The sequence below is a fragment of the Acinonyx jubatus genome, chromosome D4, assembly GCF_027475565.1.
Source record: "Acinonyx jubatus isolate Ajub_Pintada_27869175 chromosome D4, VMU_Ajub_asm_v1.0, whole genome shotgun sequence".
Lineage (NCBI taxonomy): Eukaryota > Metazoa > Chordata > Mammalia > Carnivora > Felidae > Acinonyx > Acinonyx jubatus.
In genome coordinates, this window is record NC_069391.1 from 85,875,095 (window position 1) to 85,888,130 (window position 13,036).

Consider the following 13,036-nt stretch of genomic DNA (forward strand, 5'->3'; position numbering starts at 1 on the left):
TCAAATCTGACAGCCAAACCCCTTCTAATTGCTGTATTGTTCAAAGTGATTTCAAATAGAAATCATGGGTCTGTGTACTTGAACTGAAGCCTGACAATCCTCCCCTTCACTAAAGTCTAAATACAAAATGAACCTAAAGGCTAAATGGATCATCCATTAAATGTTCTTTCTTAATTCCCACATCCCAGAGTGAAAGTCTGCATTACCTTAAAAAAAAAAAAAAAAAAAATGAATTCCCTTAGAAAATGCAGTGGCCAGCACCGAAAAACTGATGCAAAACACCGGTGGTTAATCTTTTAAGAAGAAAAATAAATTTACAAAAATTAACTCTCTAGAATTAACTTCTGTTGGTGGCCATACTTGTAAAATTTTGCTTTGGAATCGCACCGGCTGAAGAACGTGGTTTCTGGAACAACTTTGGAAATGTCACTGTTGTTTAAGACATACACCCCAAAACTGCCTTTATGTAAGGGACTAAGTCCCAGGTGTCACCCCACACAAACTGCCCTTCTCTGAGCAGGTGGAACCCACGTTTATTCTATGAGGCTCTGCCCCCACCTCAGCTGGATGAGCTGGGGCTAACACACACTGGACCGATCAGACTCTTTCCAAGGAACCTGAAAATGGTATGCAGGGACACGACCCAGCTGACTTGGAGCACGGAAGTTCTGAGGACATCACATGTTTCAGGCTGGAGAAGAAAACCACTTGAGCCCACGGATACCATGATGGCTAATTTCATGTGTCAACTCGATGGGAGCCACAGGGTGTCCAGACGTCTCGTCAAACATAATCCTGGGTATGTCTTTGAGGGTGTCTGTGGATGAGATTACACTGAACTGGTAGACGGAGTCAGGCAGAGTGCCTTCCCCAGTATGGATGAACCTCGTCCAGTCAGTCGAAGGCCTGAACAGAACAAAATGGGGGTCTCTCCCACAAGTAAGGGGAACTTTCCTGCCTGGCTGCTTTGAGCTGGGACAGCAACCTTTTCCGGCCTTCAGAACCAAACTGAAATATCAGCTTGTGTGGTTCTCCAGCCTACCAGCTTTTGGACTGGAACTTACACCATTAGCTCTCCTGGTTCTCAGGCCTTTGAACTCTAAATAGAACTAAACCATGGGTCTCCAGCTTGCCAACTGAGGTCCTGGGATTTCTCAGTCTCCACTGGCTCCAAGTGAGCCAATTCCTTATAATAAATCTCTTCATACAAATATCACACACACACACACACACACACAAATAAATATCCTATTGGTTATATTTCTCTACAGAACCCTAATACATATACTAAGAAATACAGAAAAGCAGGGGCACCCGGGTGGCTCAGATGAGCGTCCAACTTCAGCTCAGGTCATGATCTCACAGTTTGTGGTTCGAGCCCTGCATCGGGCTCTGTGCTGGCAGCTCAGAGCCAGGAGCCTGCGTCAGATTCTGTGTCTCACTCTCTCTCTGCCCCTCCCCTGCTCGTATTCTGTCTCTCTCTCAAAAATAAACATTAAAAAATTAAAAAAAAAGAAAAAGAAATAGAGAAAAGCAATATGGAGGGAGAAAAATGAAGTGATGTGTAAAGAAAAGCAGAAATAAAAGATCATGTTGCGTGCAGACAGAGACCGTGGGGAAGTGCCGTGTTCTTAGACTTTCACAAGATCCAGTTGGCCATCCCGTCCTTGGGTACCATGAAACACTCCTGATCCCTTACGCTAAATCCCCTTTTACACAAGCCAGCACAATGGGCTGCAGCTGACTGCAACCGAAAGAGTCTTGAATGATGTACGTGGTGAACCAGAGCTCTGGCGGTGCAAAGCCCCCATCTCCAGCTTGGCTCCCTGACTCGTCCAGACAGAACACAGCAGGACAGTTGAGACACAAGACCCTGGGGCCAGAAAGAAACTGCATTCACTTCCCTGCTTCCACACCTACGAGCCATGTGACTGCTGCTAAGTTACTCTACTTCTCCCAGTCTTAGGTTTCCTGATCTAATGACACAGGGGGCTGCCAGGAGAATGAAGAGAACTCCGAGCTCCAGGGCCGTCCCTGGAGGCCTTCCAGATGGCGCCCCAGGTGTGTGGCCCAGGAGCTCTGCTTCACGCAGCAGGCAGACCAGAGGAAGGGCTCAAAAGTTAGCCTTTACCGTATCTTTCTTTTTTATGTCACGTTCCCTACCTGATTGTCACCAAAGCCACTGTCTTCAGCAAGTGAGGAGGGGCACTTTCAACACAAACGGATACAAACACCCGAGACCATCTATTTGTGAGTGGTTTTTCTGCTTCAGCTCGCTCTACTTTTCAAAATAAATACATGCCAGGCACTACACCACCACACGTAGTAAAAATTATGGCAGAAATACTGTGTCTTTCAGGAAATCATTCTCAACTGCCAAGAACCCAGCCTTCCGAAGCAAGCATTGTACCAAAAGACCAAACAAAATCCTAAGAAGTACACAGGGCTCTGGAGTCAGTGGGACATGGGTTAAAATCTTGGTCAAGTTTCTTATTCTTCCTAAGCCCCGCTTTTCTCATATTTTCAAGGGGATACTTCATAGGGTTGGGAAGCATTAAAGTAAGATATGCAAAGGCAAGAACTAAAAAAAGTACTAAATAAGTGCTAACTTCTTTCCAACTCTAGAATAAAAAATTGAAGTGCTAAGTACTTGCTAGCTTATTTCCAACTCTAGAATAGCCAGGAACTAATTAATGTATTCTACTTAATAATATACTAATAATCACCCAATGGCCCCACGAAAAAATGTTGCTATTAATTAACTTAAATGGGTCTAATCCTGTCAAGTAGGTTGGACCACTTTACCTTAATGCAGGTGGGTAAGATTCTGCACCTAAATGCCATTAAACCACCCCCTCAATGCAGGGTGGCCCTGCACTCTAGCTCATCCAGGATAGTCCTGGCCGTAAGTATTAATAGGGCCCCATTTCTCTCTTGAAAGTCTCCTGGTTTGGATAATAAATTATAGGATCACCTTCCCTAAATAAAGTAAAAATTTTAGATGAAAGATACACTTCTACAATTTGTTATTTCACATCCATGTTTGTTTACTGTGGTTTATGATGATGTAAGTTTTTTCCGTCCAGCCTTTGAGACAAACTGAAAACAAGACCATTCGGGGCTCTATATCTACATACCAAGTAGCTTTTCAGACTGCCCAGACTCGGGAGTTATGACTGGGCTGTCAGCCTTTATCTCACAGGACAAGTCGCACAAACAAACAGAGTGGCAGAACAGGGCCATCCCACTCAGCAGCGGTTGCTGTGGTTTATGGAGGCCCGCACAGCCCCACACTGACGGACAATCGGGGAGCAGAGTAAAAGGGACGCCTCTGGCACTCCGCGGTATAAAATGCACTCTCACGCTTACCGTCCAATGTGACTCTCAAAAGCAAACACCATTTTCTACCCCCGCATCTCACAAGATGCCTGCTGCCTGCCACACAGCTGGGGGACACCTGGAAAGGCGATGCATTTGCTCACAAGTTCCCTGAAGCTCACCTTCTCTCTACCTGAGATCCCCAGAACCTGCCTGCCTCAGTGTCTTGACCCTCGCCTGCCACCCACTACCATGGATTCGAAGACCGATTCTGGGCCTTCTCCCCCATTGTGAGCCCTGCCCTCTACCTCCATCCATAACGTCCAGCTTTGTTCGTCAGCATCATGAAACCAAAGCCAAAGATGAGACGCTCCCTGGCCACACTCCTCCTCAAGGCTACGTGGCCAGGTCTGCCCTCTGCCTAGACTCTGCCCATTTGGAAAGAGGGATAAGACTTCACTCGCCACTCCATTTTACACATGAAGAAACCGAGGCAGGGTAGACAAGTGGCTTCCCCGAGGTCACACGCCAGCCGTGCTTGAAGAGGAGCGTGGGTCTTCTGAGTCCAGGGTCCACCATGTTTCTCCTCCAACAGTGCTTCTCGAATTTCAGTGTGTACTCACAAGGTCAGCTACATAATCGGCAGGGATCGGTGAAAATGAAAATGAAAATGAGAATGTTGGGTCCCTTGTACAAAAAGCAGGAGAAAATGACTCTCCACTCTTGTCTAGTCCCTCTCTTGACTGGTCATGGTTTTGTTTTCTGGTTTGGGGGGAGGGGTTGTTTTTCATTTTGGTTTGGTTTTTTTTTTTTTTTTTGCTATTTACCACTTCTGCAGGGGGAGTTACCCAGAACGTCACATGGGATGGGGCATCCTGAGCACATGTACCCAGCCCTGACCTCCCCACCCTCATGGCCGGGTCCCTGGAGGTAGAAGGCAGCAGTGGGTACCGGGTGGGGGCAGGGGAGCCAGCAGCTGTCCTGGCAGCACGTGGGACCACACATGCATGAACGGAGACTCCCGGCACCCCGCACGTGCTCCAGCGTCCCATCGGGTTTCACTTGCAACGCACAGCTTCAAAGATAAAATCAGTAAGAATGTCAAGACAGCGATCACAGAGCAATGAAGTCCAAGCACGGGGCGCTCCTTCTGAGCTTGGGCCCCTGGACAGTCACTGCTCACGCGGCCAGGACACTGGTCTTGCGCTGGATCCTGTTAAAAGGCACAATCTGAAGAAGTCAGTCTGGGGTGGCCCTGAAACTGCGTTCCTAACCTGGTCCTCAAGGATTTGGACTATCCTTGGACAGCAAGGTCCCACACCACAGGTCTCATTTGTCACCTTGCTTATTATGTCAGAGCCAATTACAGGCCTTCTATTTCTTTCATTATTCAAATAAGGCAGCCATAAAAGTAGGTATTAAATACAAGTCACCATCCATTGTATCCTTAAGTTTTGATGGGTCAGAATTAGCAAATCTATTCTTATCCATGACATCCTCCTGCCTGGGGTTCAAAGACTTCACAGAGGTGTGCAAAGCGACCTCTGCAGGTACTGATGTCACTCAGGCGGCCCTCAAGCAAACACGGCCTGATTCCTGCCCAGGTAGGCAATGCCCCCCACCTCCCCCACGCTCAGAAGGGCCTATTATTGGAAATCACCAAGTACAAGATGGAAAGGGCAGCTGAACGGCAGTGAGTTTTACAGGTGTACTTGTTCACGAAGGCAGCAACCAGAAACTCTGAGGGAGAGGGGAACAGGGTTTCTCAGAACTCCTGTAGCAGGAACTCTCACACCGTGGAGGCCTACCAGGCATCAACCCGCGCACAGTACGCCGAGGATGAGATCGCCAGCGAGCTGAGCCTCAGTCTCTTAATCCCTAAAATGGGGCTGGTCACACCTGCCCTGCCCCATAGGATGGAACCTTTGCTCAAATCATAGGGGACCATCAATATGCAAGTTTGTGAACTCTAAAGCACTGTGCAAGTCCTAAGCTGTTACTATTTAACAGTCTTAGAAAATGCTACAGCGGATGCTATACTCCAGCTTCGCATTCTACAGCATCAGAGGCACTTCTAGGGGGCAGGGAGTGCTGATGGAATACGTTCTTTGAAAGGGGGAATATCGTGGGATTGAAAAATCACTTGTACAACTAGAACAAACCATGCCTGCTGTTCAGTAAGACTTGGAAATCCATCATCAATTTGATTGACACGCTGCAACAATAAATCACACAAAGTATAGACCGTGTAGCCCAAAGAGGAAATAAAAGTAAACAGGGTGTTTCACCTGTGCTGTTGGCGAGGCGAAATGAAAACCCTGGCTACCTCAACTGGAATAATGCCTCTGGTCTCTGGCTGGTTTGGTTATTTCTGGAACCTTTTATGGAATATTAACTTTATTTGCTCTAATTCTACAGGAAGCCACATTGGAAGTGCAAGGAAATACAAGTGATTAAAAAGCAGAAGTGAAAAAAAAAAAAAAGTAACCAAGTATTTTGCCCCAACTTTCAGTAGCGAATGTACCAATCGATATATCAATGCACAGAATTAACTGATTGATAGATCAGTCAATCTATCAATGCACTGAATTAACTGATTGAATATATCAATCAATACATCAATGCATCTCTTCAAAAATACAAGACCCCATTTGCTATTCTTAACCCAGCACTAACATAACAACATTTGACATGATTCACTCACTGCTGTCAGCAGAATTTTTTTTTCATGGTTTGTCCAGGAATAAACATAAGTGAAGGAATGATACAGGAAAGTAACATTTTAAATCAGTGGCAGCATTTTAAAATTTATAATGTGGCGGTGGGGGAAAAAATATGAAGCTAACTGACCCACTAAGGAATCAAGCAGTAACCTAAGCTCCAGGTTATAACCAATTGAATTAGCAAACCACAAACAGTAAAAAATCAAAATAAAATCTGATGTATTATTTAAAGTACAACTAGTCTCTAGACCTCCCAGGTTCACACATTTAAAGAAAAAAAAAAAACCAGGTCTTTACAAGAGACACCAACTTTAAGTTATACAAAAGAGTTTTTTAATCCCAATTAGTGTCCTTTGTTGATATTATTCTGCTTTTTCTGACCAACAATAATGAATAACCCACAAGCGCTAATAAATAACTAACTCCCTTTGTCTCCAAGGACAGCAGAGCCCAACAAGAAATGTCAGAGGCCCTCAAGTAAAATAAAAAACCTTTACAATGAAAATCTTCCCAATTATATGGTCCTACGGGGACTGCGAATGTGGAGTTGTCTTAAATATTTAAAGAGCTGTGTCAAATGTGCTTAAAGTGAGGATCATAAAGCTGATTTCCCAGATGCTTTGAAAAATGCATTTCCACCAGTCTAATTACAATCCATAACTATGAAACAGCAAGTAGGGAGAAATGCCATTACGGGTACAAGATAAGTGAGGTTCTGTACTCCCCAATCTTAGCAGGGCCAGCTAGGGAACATCCCGCAGCTCAGGCAGTAGCCCAGATAAATACAAACATTCTCACCTCAGTACATTAAACATTCACATGTAGAAAGAAATCATTGTTAAAACTAACCTCTACTATCTGAGAAAGGTAAAGCTAAAAACACCCTTTTATGGTAGCAGAGAGCCAATCAACAGACACACGGACACTGTGGAGAACCAGGGATCCCACTGACGAGTGAATGTGTGAGGAAGGGCTCCATTCTGTTACCTTCTTCCGATAGATCTCCTAACTCTGTGCACACACGGGGCCTAGAAGCAAGGGCACCCCAGAGCCAATAAAAGCACGCTTCGTCCAGTTTTCCAAATATTTCCCACTAAAAGGGACCCGAGCTTTTTGGAAAAATGGTGGATTCCGAGTCTAGGGCAGGGAAGTATAAGTGGACCTACAACATCCTGTCACGCGTGAATGCAAGGAAGTGCTTAATGGGAACTTATCAAAAGGCCACACGAACTGGCATGAAGGGGCTCGCACCTGCCAGGGCTGGGACAATTTGAGCATCAAAAAGATAAGTGATGGTAAGGAATCACAACACAGTGGATTTTTAAAAAGAATACATGAGGTCTAGAGTGATTCTCGAAAAAAAGGAGAGAGAGGAATTCTTCTTGCAAGAAGAATACCAACTAATAAGCAGAGAAGGGATACCGGAATCAGAAAATCACCATTAGGCAATTAATAACATGATGACTGACTCACACAAGCACTGCTGATGGAGAACAAGATACCTGCATGATATTATGCATCAGGTTTGAAAGGGGAAGGGTCCACAATGTGGAGATCCTGGGACCCCACCTCGGCCAAATGATCAAAGCAGCACCACCAACACCAGGATACATGAGCCTTCCGGGCTCCTGGTGTGATGCACCAGGGCCCGCACAAACACCCTGTGGAGTCCTCCTGCCGGAAATGTTGAACCAGAACCTGATCACAAAGAGATGATTAGACAGCCAAACTGGGAGACAAAACAAGTGACCTGAACTTGAAAATATCGACATGGTCTGCCATGAAACACAAAGGAAAGACAGGGGCACAGGGCCATTCTAGAAAAAAGGAGACTAAAGAGACATGACAACCAAATGTAACGCAGGATGCCTGACTGGATGCGGGACCAAAGGAAAAGAACAGCTAACAGAGGACACATAGGTTACAAGTGGGGGAAAAACAGTATGACACGTAAAATAAAACATAAAATAACGTTACAAAAATTGCTCTGAATATGAGCTTAAACATGTATTCTATTTTAAGATGTAACTATATACAAGCGATACTACTGGATCAAAGTTAAATTCCTTGGTCGTGATTAACGTATTCTGGCTGTAAACGTGAAAGACACCTGCTAAGGAATTTGGGGGTGAAGTGTCAGAATGCCTGCGGCTTACTTCCAAGTGGTTCAACCTGCTTGAGGAAGAGAAAGAGAAAGGTAGCAAATGCTGAAAGCGAAAGGCGAGGTAACAGAACATAATACAAAATAAGATAAAATCTAACTTTTTTTAGAAAGATAAATTCAGGAGAGAGGAAGGAGTCTTATTTATGAAGGGAGTTACGTAGGACTAAGTAGGAATAGTTGGGCGGGGCTCCTGTGGGTGTGATTTGGGAGGACTTGTCCGTTCCTCCTTTTGCCTTTTGTCCTCCTTCCCCCCCCAACCCCACCCGCAACCCCCTACACCCTTCTCGGAAGACAGACTCCAGGGCAAGAGCAGAGAAAGTTGGGAGGGAAGCCCTGCGATCGTGGGCCCGACATCCCTGAGCTTCTAACCATGAGCAGTACCACCTGCCCGGCTGCTCTTTGTGCGAGAAAAATTAACTCCTGTGACAGAGGCTCCCACAACGTTCTCGGTTCGTGGCACTCTTAGTGTCTCAGTAATTTCCTCATGGTGCCTCCAGGCCAAAAGGAACACCTAACACTACCCTTTATTAAGATGTTAAGTGTCAACAACTTAATAGTATTTATGCACTAACAACTTATTAGCTGTTTGAAAAAAATAATATGCATACTATTAAGAATAAAAGTACCTTGGGGCGCCGGGGTGGCCCAGTCGCTTAAGTGTCCGACTTTGGCTCAGGCCATGATCTCACGGTTTGTGGGTTCGAGCCCTGCGTGGGCATCTGTGCTGACAGCTCGGAGCCTGGAGCCTGCTTCGGATTCTGTGTCTCCCTCTCTCTCTGCCCCTCCCCTGCTCATGTGCTCGCTCGCTCTCTCTCTCCTCTCTCTCTCAAAAATAAATAAATACTAATAAAGTTGTTAAAAAATAAAAGCATCTTTATTTCATTCTTAAACAGACACTGCTACTGATGGGATGTGCACTCCGCTGATGCCCTCTGAATACCACAGCTCTCAGAATTGGCTCGAATACCACCATCACCTTCAGCTCCTCCTCAATCCACACGGATTTTCACTTAGTACTTGCTTGTTTTTATTATGATAAAATATACCTAACATAAAACTGACCACCTTAACCATTTTTGTTTTGCTTTAAAGTTTATTTATTTAAGTAATCTTTCCCCCCCAACGTGGGGCTCAAACTCACAACCTCGAGATCAAGAGTCACTCACCACTGACTGAGCCAGCCAGATGCCCCCCTCCACGTGAAACAGTTGTGTTTGTTTGTTTGTTTGTTTATTTATTTATTTATTTGAGAGAGAGAGAGCACAAGTGGGGGAGGAGCAGAGAGAGAAAGAGAGAGAGGTGGAGTAGCGGGGAGGGGGGGTGGGGGGGAGGATACCAAGCAGGCTCCACACGGTCAGCACAGAGCCCGACGCAGAGCTCGAACCGATGAACTGTGGGATCATGACCTGAGCTGAAGTCAGACACTTTACTGGGCCACCCAGGAGCCCCTTAACCATTTTTTAAGGGTGTATTTACTGCAGTCACACTGCTGTGCAAGCATCAGCGTGCATCTCCACAACTCCCCATTGCCCCTCCCTCCAGTCCACAGCCACCACCAGTCTACTTTCTGTCTCTGTGATTTCACTCTCCTAGGAACCTCATATAAGAACAGCTATATAGCATCTATCTTTTTGTGCCTGGCATGATTCACTCAGCATCGTGTCTTCAAGGTTCATCCATGTTGTACTGAGTGTCAGAATTTCCTTCCTTTTTAAGGCTGAAGAATATTCCGTTGTGTGCATGAGACATAACATACTGTTTACCCATTCATTCGCCTCCACTTGGGCTGCTCCCACCTTTTGGCCCACCAAGCGCCAGCTCTGTCATCACAACTACTGAAAGGGTAGCTTTGCAAAGATATGACACCACTAGAAGCAGCACGGGCAATCTAATGTTCAAAGTCTGAACCTCCTCAAGCTAGCGGTTTGCCTGGTGTCCAAAGGACGCCACATCTTCTCTGTTTCCCTCAAGAGTAAACATACCCCACGGCTCCCCGAGTTTGCTGGGTGCTCCAGGGCCCTTGGCACACGACCCGAGAACCACGCTCTGTGATGGGAAAGCCACTGTTACGTGAGTCTTCAGTTGAGTGGAACTTACTCCTTAAGTAACATAAACACTACAATTAAGTTTATATTTCTTACAAGGCTCCCACTAGATACGGCTTGGAGTCAGATATGTGTTTGTGTGGCAATCCTTAGAGAACGTATTTTCTGTACAAAGTTCCGCTGGATTCTCTCTCAAGGCCTAGAAAGTGTGTTTTCTTCGCCACCCTGTAAACGGCACTTGGCCCCAAAGTAATGGTACCCCACTGTGACAGTTTTACGTCAACTTCAGCGGGTCATGAGGGGCCCAGATATTTGGTCAGATATCATTATGGGTGCTCCTGTGAGTGTTTTCAGATGCAACGCACATTTAAATCAGCGGACTAAGTAAAAGAGATTGTTCTTCCTAATGCGGATAGACCTCCCAAATCAGTTGAAGGTCTGAAGGGAATAAAAGGCTGACTTTCCACCAGGCAAGAGAGAACTCTTCCCTGAATGACTGCCTTCACACCGGGACGTCAGCATCTTTTCCTGCCTTTGGACTCAAACTGAAACGCTGATTCTTCGTGGGTGTGTTTCCCACCTGCTGGCCTTCAGAAAGGGGCTATGCCAGCCATCAGCTTTCCCGGGTCTTCAGCTTGCTGACTCGTCTTCCATTTCTTGGCAACGGTCAGCCTCCACACTCTATTCAGATACAGGTACAGGTACAGACACAGGCAGAGATACATTTCCTATAGGATCTATTTTGCTAGAGAACCCCCTGACTAATATACCCACAGAGTCACAGGCTCTTTGGTACCTCTCTCTCTGGGTCATGACAATGTCAACAACGCATAAGAAAGTGATGACAAATCCCGGGAGAGATATCGACCTCAAGTTTATCACACCATTCCATCACATCATCCCCAGGGCTAAAACCCTTCCGCAACTCGCAGAGGGTCAAGGTAGATCCGAACTCCTCAGCACACCATTCATAACCTTTATCTGGCCTCTGCTTATTCCTGTCCCAGTCTCGTCTCCTACCACAGTCTGTACACTCCGCAGGGTAGAATCAGGCAGAAGTTAATGAAATGCACCATGATCTCTCTCTCCAGGTTTTGAGGGTGTTTGTCTCTCTATCCAGAATAGGTTCTGGACGGCATCCCTCGCACACATACCTACTCATGTGCACAGACGCACACACGCGTGCACACACACACGACATACAATCTGCATGACTGCAAGGCTAGCTACTTATCCTTCAGGTTCCGCCCTGATATCCTACTCTCCTTCCAAATCCACTCATCGAGCAAAGGCTGGGAACCCTCCAAATGTGGCCCTAGTGCCCTCAGTGTATCGCTACCAGAGCCCGAATTGTGCTTTAACTGCCCATTCATTTGTCTGAATTCTCCTAACTCCTTGAGGGCCGGACTGTGTCCCACTGGCTATTGTAACCCTAGGACAGTGGCTCACCTATAGTACATGCTCAATAATTCTCTGTTGAGTAAACGATTGGATGGAGTTCAAACGGTCCAGGACACCATCTTCAACCAGTTATTGGCTTAGCTTAGGAACTGTCAACTGAGATCTGAAAGAGACACATTCAGCCACCGCTGGCACCATCTAGAGTGGCCAAGCTACCGAGGCCAGAAAGGATGGTAACACGGCTGTCCTCAACCCCTGGCCCATGCTCATGCACACCCCATCCATGCACATCCAAAACAGATGCCACGAGCTCAGAAGCTGTGCAAGGAGCCAGAAAGTTAAAAAGAGGAGACTTGGGGGCGGGGGGCGGGGGGGGGGGAGGGAGGCAGGTAAACTAATGCTTACATTTTACCTGAGTTCCAGGATGTATTAACCCTGAGAGTTCACTGTCCCTGGATTACTTGAAGCGTTTTTCCTAAACCACGAGTACACTTATAACCACTTCTGGTCACCATCAAAGTAACATCCCCAAACTCCTGACCAACTGGCAATGCTGAAGTCACTTCTACTTCCTAGACCTTAGTTCCTGTATCAGTCAATTAACAGTAGCGTCCGACTCAGGGCCATCGTGGGGAATAACTGAGATCGCATATTGGAAGTCTTCGACACATTGGAAGACTTCGACTATCGTCGCCAGTCAGGCTTTCAACACAAGTATAGACGAAAGCAAGCTACGGCATACTAGACCAGCAGGGGCTGAAAGATTTTACTAGGTCTCGGCCCCTGAAAACCCAAGCACGTGAGCTTGACATCAAGGAACATAGCTTGTCACACCAGGGACACAGCACCCTGACAACAATGGGGTTTGGATGCAGACCCAGGAGAAGTGTTTCCTATACTCATACTAAACATCAGCAGGTGTAAGAAACAAAACAACCTCAAACCAACCCTAAACCAATAAATAAATAAATAAATAAATAAATAAATAAATAAATAGGAAAAAAGCGACATATATGTTTCAGGCTTTTCCTTAATCGACCCATTTATACCATGGGGAGGAGTACGGAGACACTAAAACAACTTTTTGGTTATTTGCCTGATACAGATAATTATTCACCCTAACTGGGTGAGCTATCAGTTAAGTGGGTGAATGGCCACTTGGGCTGCTAGCAATTCCCTTTTCGTAGTGCAAACACTTTAAATATAAACATTTAAAACCAAATGCTAAAAATACCTAAAGGAACAGATAATTGTGCTGTTTTACATAACAAAGCTGTAGTTCACAGGAGATACACGGTCTTTCTCTTTCTAGCCCAAATACACATCTCATTTGCAATATAACTCATTAAGTCAACACCGGCTTCTAGAGAGAGTGTTTCATTCAA

The 13,036-nt window shown here is 45.8% G+C and overlaps 1 protein-coding gene across 9 annotated transcripts in view; it reads right to left on the reverse strand.

Annotated features, from left to right (window-relative positions):
• Positions 1–13,036, reverse strand: part of GLIS3 (GLIS family zinc finger 3) — a 578,617-nt gene that overhangs the window by 414,447 nt on the left and 151,134 nt on the right. The window lies entirely within an intron of this gene.